This window comes from Chiloscyllium punctatum, unplaced genomic scaffold (genome assembly GCF_047496795.1).
Source record: "Chiloscyllium punctatum isolate Juve2018m unplaced genomic scaffold, sChiPun1.3 scaffold_282, whole genome shotgun sequence".
Classification (NCBI taxonomy): Eukaryota; Metazoa; Chordata; class Chondrichthyes; order Orectolobiformes; family Hemiscylliidae; genus Chiloscyllium; species Chiloscyllium punctatum.
In genome coordinates, this window is record NW_027310016.1 from 196,756 (window position 1) to 210,000 (window position 13,245).

Below are 13,245 nucleotides of genomic sequence, written 5' to 3' on the forward strand. Positions count from 1 at the left end.
CTTGGTCATTCTCTTCCCCCATTCCCTTCAATTCTCCTCCATTCTATCAGCTCTCCTTAATTTCTACCTGTTTGATCAAGGATTTGGTTTCCACCCTTATTGTTGCCGAACTGTTAATCCAGAGACCCAGGTAATTTTCTGGGGACACTGATTCGAATCCCATCACAGCAGATGTGGAATTTGATTTCAATGCAAATCTAGAATTATAAGCCTTTAGATGAAATTATTCTCAATTGTGGGGCTGTATCTGCGAAGGTCTTTAAACTTTCCTTACCCACTTCTGCAGTTACTGCCACTGACCTTCCCCAAATATCTGCCCTGTTTCAGTCAGTATTTCACTCGCCTTACCCACATAATTACTGCCCCATTGGTGTGGGGTTTCTACTACCCTGTGAGCTCTAATCTTCATTATTGCTGCTTCACTGGGAAAGTTAGCTGCTCCCACTAACTCCCTGACCTCTACTTCGTGCTCTATGTGGCCCCCAAACAGGGTGATATACCCTTACCGAGCACAGGCCAACACATGGTCATGAACAATGCCAAAGGCATGCTGACTGTCCATGTGTACATGTTGACTCCCTGACCCCTGGCTAATGTCCGTGCTTCTGTCAGGGCTTCTGTCGTTCTGCTGGGATTGTCCCCCTCCCTTCCTGATTTGATCTCCCTGATGTGATGTCCCAGGTACATCTCTCCCTACCTTCCCACTGTCTGTGGGTTAATTTTAAGCCCGGCCTGCCTGACCTGACCCTGTATTCTGTTTAATATCTGGATATGGTCTTTCTCACCAACTGAGGTAATGAGGTGTTGGTAAGATCAATGTGACTAACTCCATCAGCCATATGTCGGTGGGATATTGTAGAATATTGTGGGATCCCTGAGGTAACTGGATCCAGATGTACTGCTTTCCTCAGCCAGTAAACGCCAGCTTATTCTGGGATTCCAGGTGCACAGGTATGGACCAGAACCCATTCACAATATCAAGGTCTGAGACTATATCCTTTTGCGATTTCAATCCATTAAATACAGTGGTGTGGTTCGCTAATGTAGGATACTCCTTAGTGGCGGATTTACTGAAGGAGGTATACTCAACAATGAGGTGGAATGAGCCGTCCGGCTTCTGTGAGTTAGTCTGGGATAGTGTCGGTCTGACTATTCACTGCTTCTGTCGATCTGTTACTGTCACAATTACTGCCTCCTGGCCCCAGCTTTGATGGGATTCTGTTTGTGTGGGGAGTGAGAGGGCCCTTGATCTTTACAGGATCTTCAGGTAATAACCCGCATTCCTGGTTGAGTTACCCACACTGCTGTTTGGGTCCTAGCTATAACTCCCCAGATTCCCTGACTGTTCCAGTCTCCCTGCAAGGTAACTACTCAGGAGATGTCGCCTCTCCTTTGATTCCTGTCCCGGGCCTGACCAGGTTGTTCCCATATTACAGTTTGTGTCTCTGCATCAATAGTTGGTCCTAACTGTTCGAAACTGACAACTCCCAGAATGGTCCCTTCCTCAGTGTCCCACCCCCATATTTGAATATATTTTGCCATATCCGTGATCTGCGTCGGGAGAGGTTCATTTCATCCAGCTTCCTCGATTCCCTCTCCAACTGCTCTCATTTTAGTAATTGAGGGGTGAGGGGCAAATCCGTATCGGTAACTGATATAGATGCTCCTTTTATGAATATTTATTCTACTGGTTCCCAAACACAGCGTCAATGAATATTCATATTCCATACGTGAACAGATGCGCACACACAATGTGAACATCTATCTCCCTCTCTCTGCCTACGTTCCTTGTCTATGTGCCCTTTCCTGCTTCCCTTGTAACACTGTGAGTCTGATTACCCTCCCTGTACTGCAGCTATTCCTCTGTGTTTCTGAGTTTGCCTCAGCTCCCATGGCCCAATTCAGAAAGTGGTTAGAATTATCTCCCACTGGGAGTCCCATGTTTATGATTACAGTTAAATGGGGTCCCAGTTTAAAAACAACAAACTGATATCATCATCACAGGTTGGGGTTTGGTAATCCCCCGTGGTCCTTACACACCTCAGGCTTCCTCTCTGTATGATCCTCAATATTACCCTTGGGTCCCTGAGTCACCAAGGTTATTTTAGCCCATAAAGCCTGTCCCCTCCCCAGTGTGTCCCTGTAATATCTGTAAATGCCTGGAGACACTGGTCGGCTGTGCACTGGGGGGAACCGGCTCACACCCCCATATTCTCATTGCAGGGACAGGTTCTGATGTACACGTCAGGGTATTTTGGCCTAACAACATCATCGGTGAGACTGTACCTCAACTAATTCATACATATTCTCCCAATAAGGCCCATTACTACCATTTCTCTATCAGGCTGGGTGTTGACACACCAACATCTGTCATTCAGCAGGTGAACTGTTCATGTTTGGTTTCTGTCAGTTCCCTTTGTTGCTCCCTACTGTCTCTCCAAGTTGACCTTTGATACTCAGTGGTGCCATGGACCTGACCTTCTGGGCATTACAGGGTGGTGGGTGATCGCACCCATTACCGTCCCTCTGTCAATACATGGGCATTTCACCATCTAACCTGTTCCAGTCAGTGTCACCATCCTCACTGCCTTCTGAGGACAGCGGGGCACTGGGTACCTCCCCCACCACTGTAACTACCACCTGGCCCTTTGGCTTTAAGGCCTCACGTCTGAGAGCCACCACCTTCACTTTTTCCTGTTTCCCATAATAATGTAACACATCCTGTCATTCCTGGAATAAAACAGAGCAAAATGTAAATTTGGTTTTACTTAAAATAAGAATAGGTTGACATTCACTCGACATATCTATAGAGGTGAGAATTGTACTGTGATTATTTAAGTGAATTTAATGTGTGATCATACAGTGAAAATAAACCTGATAATCAACGACAATGAATGAACCCATAATATGTGATTATTTGTTCCAGTTCTTGCATTGAAAATTCAATTTTATTTTAATGCTTCTCACCCATTACACCATAAGCATTCTTATAAGGGAATAAAGTAATGGAAGGATATCAGAGAAAATAAATAGACTTTAATTTTAGCTTCACTGCAATAATGAACCAAAACAATATTTGGAAATATGGGTAAACTACATAACAAAGTTTCCAGTGTCATTATTGACGTGAAAACTATTTTAGTTTGCAAGTTGTTTTGCACTAAGAATAATTGGAAATGAATGGTGATTATGAATTGACCATTTAAAATATATTTTAAAGAGATATATTTTTTGGACGAAATTAGGAAAGTAAATAAATATGTATACATTGGTATTAATAGTTTTAAAATGTTTAGAAGATGACTGGGATTATTTGATTGATAGAGGCTGCATGATTATAAAGACGAATTCACCTTTTTCATGGCATTGTTGGTTTCACTAGAATCTGTTGTGCTCTAAGCTCTTGTTGTGTGCAATGGACTATCACGAATAGCTTAATTAACCTGCGAGTCCCTGATCAGGTTTCCTTTGTCTGTAATTCAGTCTGTAAGTGCGCGACACACCTGCTTTTCTGAGGGAAAACAGAGATTCCTTTCAAAGGAAGTAAGTGGCAGTTCTCACTGAGAATGGTGTCTACTACACACCATCAGCAGGGAAGGGTTTTTCTCACGAATTCCAGTCTCTATCTATAAATATGATGGTACCTGTGTTTGTCAGTTTGTGGAGGATTCAGTCCCTTTGTTCTGAGCTGTTTTTATACAAGCAGTTGGTTCATTCTGTCTTTGCCAAGAATATTGTTAACTTTCCCCTTTTACTGTGATTCTGCAGGTTAGAATAGTCTGAGAGTCAATAATGTTCAATAACTGAATATTGAAATGTTTAGACTCTAACAGAGCAGTGGCTTTGTTTTCAGCTCATTATTCACTTTCCATTTCCTGGTTGTGTTGAATGTTACAGAAACAGGCTCTGAGCAATGTTTCCATTCACTTGTGTTGGAGTCACTGACAGCAACGTGGTCACTCAGTTTCAGGCTGATGGATCAGTTTCTCTGTCCTATTAGATGGTGGTCACTTGCTCAGTTTCCGATGGCTCACCTCAGCGTCAGTCCATCAGCTGCTGAAACCCTGCATCCAGCATTTGTTCCCTCTCGCAGTGACTACTCCAATACAGTCCCAGCTTGTCTCCCACATTCACCCCCACATATTCATGATCACCTCAGATTCTACTGTCTGTGTTCTTGCAGCAAGTTGTGTAAGACACCTACTTCAGTTTTAATCTGATCTATATTATGTTCAGAAAGATCATTTCAAAATGTGATTCACTGCTTCTTCAGGACCTTCCTGAAGAAGGGCTTATGCCCGAAACGTCGATTCACCTGCTGCTTTGATGCTGCCTGACCTGTGCTTTTCCAGCAAGACATTTTCAGTTGTAATTGTAGTAACCAGTTAATTACAAGTTACTGACAAAATATTTTAAGAGAAGCTGCTATTGGTGGTGGAAATGCTGCTGGTTGGTATAAAAGAGGGCTGGGGTGAATACTGTACTCTGTTTTGATGAGAATGTTGAGCAATGTAAGATTCTTTTATCTTTGTTAATAAGAAGAGGCAGAGATTGTAGCTAGGACATCCACAATCATCCACCCTCACCATCACTGAGGCTCAGTAGCAGCAGTGCCAATCAAGCGGGCTGCTTTATTCCGGATGGTATCAAGTTTCTTGAGTGTCGTTAGGGCTGCACTCATCCAGGCAAGTGGGGAGTATTCCATCACATCCTGACTGTGCCTGGTAGCGTTTGGACAGGATTTCAGAAGCCAGGAGTTGAATTACTCTTGTAGCCACTGTGTTTATGTGGTGAGACCAATTCAGTTCCTGATCAATGATTATCTACAGGATAATGTTGATAGTGGGTGTTCAGTCATGGTAACACCATCGAATGTCAAGGGATGGTGGTTAGGTTATGTCTTATATGTGATAGCCTGCATTTGTGTGGCATGTGTGTTACTTGCCACCTGTAAGCCAAAGCCTGGATATTGTCCAGATCTCGCTGTACTTGGACTTGGACTGCTTCAGTACCTGAGAAGTAAATTATTTATTAACACGATATAGTCACGAGATTATGCAAATTATTCCTGTTCATGTCTGCACATTGCACAGTCATGTAGCAAAATTAAATTTCTCCTTCTTACAAGTGTACTGATAGATTTTCGAAAATCTAAGTGTTGCTAATATCTAATTAATGTTCAGTTCAGTAGGGGGTATAAATGTGTAATAATGGCTCAGTACATGAAGTAATGTGAAGATATTGCAATGTACAAACTCACAATGATTGTGAATATTCAATTTTTATTTTAACCATGGAAACACAGTTGAATTGATTAAATTATATTTCACTTCAATGCTCACATTCATTGTATTTCTAATCACAATAAGAGCAAAATTATTTTAAATTCATGTCACTTTTTTATGGATACAAAATAGAATTAACACCCGTTTGTTCTTTCCTTTACCAATCACAGTGAAGTTTGAATTGTAGAATGCTAGATTGATACAGCACGGAAACAGGCCATTCAGCCTAACTTGGCATTCCGGCCAGGTTTCCTAAACTAAACTAGTCCCATTTCACTGTGTTTGTCCCATACCCCTTTGGACGTTTTCTATCCAATAAACTGTCCAAAAGTCTTTTAGATGTTGTAATTGTACCAGCCACTGCCCTTCCTCTCACAGCTCATCCCAATATGTGAAACACACTGTGTGGAAAAGTTGCCCCTCAGTCCCCTTTTAAATCTTTCCCCCTTACCTTAAATATTATTTACACCGTAGAATCTTTAAGACTGCAAAGTTATTAAAAGTTGAGAGGTATTTAGAAGCAGCGTAATAACATTCAGTCTTTAATCAGTGATGTGAAGCAAATAAATTCAAGATGTTGTGATCATTATAATGAACAACAGTTACAAGTTGAGACAATGTTGGTTGAAAAGCAATTCAGTCGACACTTAGATATTTTCTAATCAACTCTGAGGTGTTTTGACACATCTCTGTTGAAGGGGGAATTGAACCCATGGCTCCTGGTCTACTAGTACACACATTACCAGAGCCCTCCATAATATTCCCATGCAGGAAGGGCAGGACTATAATCACATACTTACTGTGTTTATTCACAAGGAAAACTGCTCAGATATTTATTGTTATAATTGGACTAGGATTGTATTAGACAGTTCCAGTGTGTAATGGACCGATAAAAAGAATTAGTAATTTCTAATAATGATGGAACGAAGCAACAATGGTCTTAAATAAACATAAATCTCATGATAATCAAGTAAGTCAATTTGTTTGAAGCAGTTATTCATCTGCATAAATTAAAATTAACCTGCTTTTTATTGCACATGCATTGGAAATAAAGCATTAGTCATTCAATGTGACTACTCAGCGAAAAACTACTTCCCTCATTTTCAAAAAAATGTGATTTCTAAGAATTCAAGATTTATTGTAAAAGCATAGAACAAACATTTGTTAATTCTGGTTTATTTACACAAGGAATACGTGAAATTTAAATAATGCTTAACATGAAAAATACTTAGCTCTTATTGTAATAATCAGAAACGTAGCAATGTTAGAATTGAAGTGAAATACAATCAATACAAAAATGTAAACAAAACTGTGGATGCTGGAAATCACAAACAAACTCAGTAATTGCTGGAAAATAACTCAGCAGGTCTGGCAGCATCTGTGGAGAGAGTTGGGCCCAGTGACCTTTCTTCAGACTGCACTTTTTCTTACAACCAATTCAATTCAGCTAAGATTCCACACTTAAAATTATTTTTGCTAAGATTAAGAGATTGTAGAGTGCAATATTGTTTGTATCAGTTGATGTACTGAGACATAGTTCCACATATACAGCTGGAGATTTTGGATTTCAACAATGATTACCGGTTAGATTTTGGTAATAATTAGTTTTAAAATGGCTGATAACAAATTTAATAATGATGAGAAAACTCTTATTGCGATGTAATTGTGCAATATGTTGGAAAAAAAATGAAATATTTATGTGAAAAATAGTTAGCAATTTCTAAATTGATAAGACTGATTAATGATCCTTCCATTAATACGAGAATTCAAATGAAAGAGAATAAGAGAGTTAAAATGAGTGTTGGATGAGAGAACTTTGGTTGATTGCAGGTGTGTTGACCTGAATAGAATGTCAATATTTCATTATGATACTGTCTCTAATAATAATGGATTGAACGATAATGTAAATCTCATGATGGTGTGATTATTGAAATGACAATTAAATAATATTTAATGTGAGAACGCAACACTTAAAATGATACAATATTTTCAAAGCAGTTTGTACTGGATATTCGTTAAGATCAATAAACTCAGAATTAAAATGTTGGTTTTTTTTTAAAAGTCGCACTTTAGAAGATTATTCATCAGAATTATTCTGTCATTGAAAAAAACCTCATTTTTCAAGAATTCTGCATTTCCCTCATTATCTGTCTTTTTTCCACAGGGATCTGTACTGGAACCCTTCTGTTTGCGATGCAATTATATAGAAGTGACATGGCTTAAAATCTAATTGGGTGAGTTAATAAGTTTGCAGATGATATAACGTTCAGTGCAGTTGGGGACATTGTAGAGTGTTGTCAAATAATGCAGCAGGAAAAAGATAAATTGCAGATATGGGCAGAGTAATTAAAGGTGAAGTTTAATCCATACAAGTGTGAGGTGTTTCACTTTGGAAGCTCAAATGTTAAAAAAAAGTAGATAGTTAATGGCAGGACCCTAACAGTTTTATTATTCAAAGGGATATTGGCGTTCAAGACCATGGCTCCCTGAAAGTGACCATGCAAGTAATTAGGTGGTTAGGAAGGCAAATGGCATGCTTGCCTTATTGGTAAGGAAACTGGTTACAAGAGTCAGGAAGTCATGTTGTAACATTTTAACATTTTGGTTAAGGCATACTTAAAGTATTGTATTCACTTTTGTTCGCCATGTTCCAGGAAGGGTGTGTAGGCTTTGGAGAGGGTACAGAGGGCGTTTACCAGGATGCTGCCTGGATTTGGAGAGGCGAGAAAATTTCAGATTGATTCAAACATTTCGAACACACACACACACATTGTTATTCTGCTGTGTAACAAGGGGGAAAACAAGTCGCTTTCTTCAGCGTTAAGTAAATATATGCCACTTCCAAGTGTTCATTAGTCAGCTAATTACCTACATTTGTTATTAAAAATTGCAATTCGTCTAAATAATGTTATGACCTTTGATCAAATTAAATTGTTAATTATTGTTTATACATGATTTGCCGAGATTTTGTTTTTTTTTTGGTTTTCCACACACCTATTCGTATTGACTGTAAGATTGACATGCTTTGACAATATCGGAGAGTGTTTATTTGAAACTTATTTTTTCGTATCTTTCACTGATTTTACTTATTGCATAAGATTACATGGTACCTCAGTGTTGAACAATGCTGCCTCACAGCGCCAGGGACATTGGTTTGATTCCCTCCTCGGGTGACCGTGAGGACATTGCACGTTCTCCCCAAGTCTATGTGACTTTCCTGTGGTGTCCTACCACAATCCAAACATATGCAGGTTAGGTGAGCTGGCCATGCTAAATTACACATTGTGTTCAGGGATATGTGTATTAGTCAGAAATAAATGTGAAGAAATATGATCGGGAAAAGTGTTTGGGTGGGTTACTCTTAAGAGGGTCATTTTTGGGCTGTTACCACACTGAGGTAAAAGGGGTGCTTTCATAGCGTCGCTAGTATTAAGGTGCGCCCCGAGATCTAAGCCATGTTGGAACTGAAACGGAGGAATCGACAGAGAAGCTACAGAATGACATCGCATCCATTTCCTTTTCTTTAAATCACTGACGAGCAGGAAAATGTTCACGGGGCGGGCAAGTGGAGAAGTGAGGCAGTTGCAGCTCTGGTGAAACTCCAAAGGTTCATCTGAGAGTGTAATTTCTTTCATTGCAGTTGCTGATTGAATGAGCCACTAACGTGCTCCAAAACATGATTCAGGACTTCTGATACCAATTCTCGCACGTTGAATAACGACAGACAGCTTCCAAATGAGGCCTTTCAGAGACGACTTTGGGGTACATTTGACAGACAGACAAGTTCAGGAATTCGTGGTGCGCTGTGACACCAGCGCATCAGCTTCTGCCCTGCCTTTGAACCGGGCCGCCTGCGCATGGAATGCAAATGCGGTACAGCTTTTCGTGGAAGGATCAGAACGCGGGAACTGCACTCTCAAACAGAATGGCATATGATCAGAACCAGGTTGGAGAAAAACTTTATAATGCTTTGCAAAGTCATGAAATGCAGTTGCATTACATTTCACGAGGAGAGCAGATTTGTTCAACCAAATTCGAAGGCAGGTTTGCAGATGGGAAAACAAGCAAGGAAGCTCCGTTCTTGTCCATGTAAAAGGCTGCAGTTGAAGAACAAAACAGTTTCTGCCTAGTTTCGAACTGGGGACCGTTCCCGTGTAAGGCGAACGTGATGGCCTTACACGGGAAAGAAAGAACATAATAAGAACGGGCCATAAAAAGTGAATTTCAACAATCACAGTCTCGATTAGATTACCTTTTCCTTCCGATGTCTCCAGGACGGAAATGAAGGAAATGGGAGAAATTCAATAACATATGACACCGAAATTCATTGGAACGATTTTCCCATTGGCCAGAAAACCAAATAACGACGAGTCGAGTCACCGCAAGACTTTGTTTCCCAACAGCGATGAAATAATAGTCTCCATTCGGTTCCAGTAAAGGCATAACTTGCCTGGAACAGCAGAGCTGTTTGCGATTTTCCGCGCGGGAGGCGAACGCGATCATGACAGCAGAGACACTTTGGTCAAATAACCATGAGCTGCTTGACATGACTGCAATTTCGATTCTTGCTTTGCTCAACGATTTCACCCATTGCTCGAAACAGGACGACTTTCACATTTACACGGAACACGAAACACACCTGACTACAGGGAAAATGCATAAAGCTGCACAGGCCGTGTTCCACATGATACCGTGCAGCATTTATTCAGTCACTGTGTCTGTTTTGCAGAAGAAGGGTCCCAAAGAATGTTCTCCACCCTAAAACCGGAGCTCGCATTACAATCCGAGAACGACAGATCACATTGTGAGCATGCTCTGACCTCGGGGCCGGTTCGAGATGCCACTTTCCGTGCCTTTTACTTTAACCGTGCAATTTGCTGCAGAGATGTTCACTCCTGGACATGAGCCACGTGGATACCAACTGAGTTGGAAACCTGTGCGGGAATCGACGAGAAGCGACTCAATAAGTTTTGCTAAATTACATGGTGCTTATTAGAAATGCAGTTTCTGTTCAAGTCAATCTAAAAGGCAGTTTCTGAACATAGTAACAGAAGTCAAAAGGTAATTAGCTCACCCCACCCCCACTCCGGAAGAGGTGCTAACTGCCCATGAGTGCCTTTTGATCTCGATGTGAAGAGCTCACACGCCTCTGAGTCACCTTCACGTCTCTGTTTGCGGAGTGAATCACAAAGAAGGACTTTTACCAGAGCTGCAACTGCCTCACTTCCCCACTCGCCCTCCCCGTTTACATTTTCCTGCTCGTCGGTGATTTAAAGAAAACCAAATGGATGCGATGTCATTCTGTAGCCTCTCTGTCGATTCCTCCGTTTCAGTTCCAACATAGCTTAGATCTCGGGGCGCACCTTAATATTAGCGGCGCTATGAAAGCACAAGTCCAAAGGTTCCTCTGAGAGTGTAAATTATTTCATTGCTGTTGCTGATTGAATGAGCCACTAACGTGCGAACTGCCCCAAAATATGATTCAGGAATCTGGTACCAACTCTCGCACGTTGAATAACGACAGACAGCTTCCAAATGAGGCCTTTCAGAGACGACTTTGGGGTACATTTGACAGACAGACAAGTTCAGGAATCCGTGGTGCGCTGTGACACCAGCGCATCAGCTTCTTCCCTGTCTTTGAACCGAGCCGCCTGCGCAAGGAATGCAAATGCGGTACTGCTTTTCGTGGAAGGATCAGAACGCGGGAACTGCACTCTCAAACAGAATGGCTTCAAGCAAATTCGAAGGCAGGTTTGCAGATGGGAAAACAAGCAAGAAAGCTCCGTTCTTGTCCATGTAAAAGGCTGCAGTTGAAGAACAAAGCAGTTTCTGCACAGTTTCGAACTGGGGACTTTTCGCGTGATAGGCGAACGTGATGACCACTACACTACAGAAACCAGCCGAGGTCGTCCTACTGCGGCTCAGTGGCATCCAGCACTGAAAGTTGAAGCCATTCTCCGTTTCACCTTTCTGTTTCCAATCGCTCGTTGTTGTCCAGCGTAATTGACATCTTGAAAACGTAAAACAAAAGACACGTGAAATTGATGACAATATATAGACAAGAATTTCGTCAATGTTTGGACCGTAGGGCGAGGTGGAATAACCTGGGACGACTTTCCCTGCAGCGTAACGGCTGCGATATGATCTTACGGAAGGGTTGTAAACTGAGTATTTCAGTGTTTTATCCATATTGGGGTGAGTTGAAAACTCGAGAGCATAGGTTTGAGGTGAGTGAGCTGAAATTGACAAAGGACCTGAGGCACATTTCCCACACAGAAGGTTGTGCGTGTTTGGAATGAGCTCCCAGAAGAGGTGGAGGAGGCTATTACACTCAGAAAATTGCAAAGGTAATCGGATGAGTTTCTGGACAGGATGGGTTTAGAGGAATTGGGGCCAAATGCTGGGGAACGGGACTTGTTTAATTTTGGCTATACGGTGAGCATGGATGAGATACACCGAAATATCTGTTTCCACGCGGTGTACCCCAATAACGTCGTGTTGCTTACACCGGCTTTAAAAGATTACTTTTGAGCAGAGCTTGCCGTCGCAGTCTGTGGCACAATCGTTTAGTCTGTTCGACTGCTCGGGGAAAGGTAGTATTGTGAAACACTGCAGAAACGAACCACTTCCTTACATTTGCCCCGACTGACCATACTCTGTGAAATTTTCCCAGACCCTCAGTTGAGGATTTTTGCTGCTGGAAGTTACCTCAGAAACCAAGTTAACTCGTAATGTCCGGAGCGAATCGCAAAACAAAAAGCATTTAACACGGAACAAAAAACAAAACTGGCATACCTAATCCATTTTCAGACAGAGAGATGTATGAATACTAAATGTGAGACAGTCCGAGTGCTTGAGTCATAAAGTAATCTCACAACTAACAACAGGGCAATTCCAAACTACTCTTTCAAACATACTGCAACCTTAGTGCACCTCCACTTTCCAGAGATTACTGAAAAGAGAGAAAGAAAGAACATAATAAGAACGGGCCATAAAAAGTGAATTTCAACAATCACAGTCTCGATTAGATTACCTTTTCCTTCCGATGTCTCCAGGACGGAAATGAAGGAAATGGGAGACATTCAATAACATATGACACCGAAATTCATTGGAACGATTTTCCCATTGGCCAGAAAACCAAATAACGACGAGTCGAGTCACCGCAAGACTTTGTTTCCCAACAGCGATGAAATAATAGTCTCCATTCGGTTCCAGTAAAGGCATAACTTGCCTGGAACAGCAGAGCTGTTTGCGATTTTCCGCGCGGGAGGCGAACGCGATCATGACAGCAGAGACACTTTGGTCAAATAACCATGAGCTGCTTGACATGACTGCAATTTCGATTCTTGCTTTGCTCAACGATTTCACCCATTGCTCGAAACAGGACGACTTTCACATTTACACGGAACACGAAACACACCTGACTACAGGGAAAATGCATAAAGCTGCACAGGCCGTGTTCCACATGATACCGTGCAGCATTTATTCAGTCACTGTGTCTGTTTTGCAGAAGAAGGGTCCCAAAGAATGTTCTCCACCCTAAAACCGGAGCTCGCATTACAATCCGAGAACGACAGATCACATTGTGAGCATGCTCTGACCTCGGGGCCGGTTCGAGATGCCACTTTCCGTGCCTTTTACTTTAACCGTGCAATTTGCTGCAGAGATGTTCACTCCTGGACATGAGCCACGTGGATACCAACTGAGTTGGAAACCTGTGCGGGAATCGACGAGAAGCGACTCAATAAGTTTTGCTAAATTACATGGTGCTTATTAGAAATGCAGTTTCTGTTCAAGTCAATCTAAAAGGCAGTTTCTGAACATAGTAACAGAAGTCAAAAGGTAATTAGCTCACCCCACCCCCACTCCGGAAGAGGTGCTAACTGCCCATGAGTGCCTTTTGATCTCGATGTGAAGAGCTCACACGCCTCTGAGTCACCTTCACGTCTCTGTTTGCGGA

At 41.8% G+C, this 13,245-nt stretch overlaps 1 long non-coding RNA gene and 1 other non-coding gene across 4 annotated transcripts in view; one reads left to right on the top strand and one right to left on the bottom strand.

Moving 5' to 3' along the window:
* LOC140472218 (uncharacterized) overlaps window positions 1–8,151 on the top strand; it is a 46,108-nt gene extending 37,957 nt beyond the window's left edge. For 2 of the 3 annotated variants that reach the window (XR_011957476.1, XR_011957474.1), the window contains exon 4: window positions 7,450–8,151. This is a non-coding gene — a long non-coding RNA (uncharacterized lncRNA). The remainder of the gene's footprint in view (window positions 1–7,449) is intronic. The other variant, XR_011957475.1, reaches the window with a different exon arrangement.
* A 2,958-nt stretch (window positions 8,152–11,109) lies between these two features.
* trnad-auc (transfer RNA aspartic acid (anticodon AUC)) lies at window positions 11,110–11,182 on the bottom strand. Its single transcript has one exon. It is a non-coding gene; the product is annotated as a tRNA-Asp (tRNA).
* Between the last annotated feature and the right edge of the window lie 2,063 nt (window positions 11,183–13,245).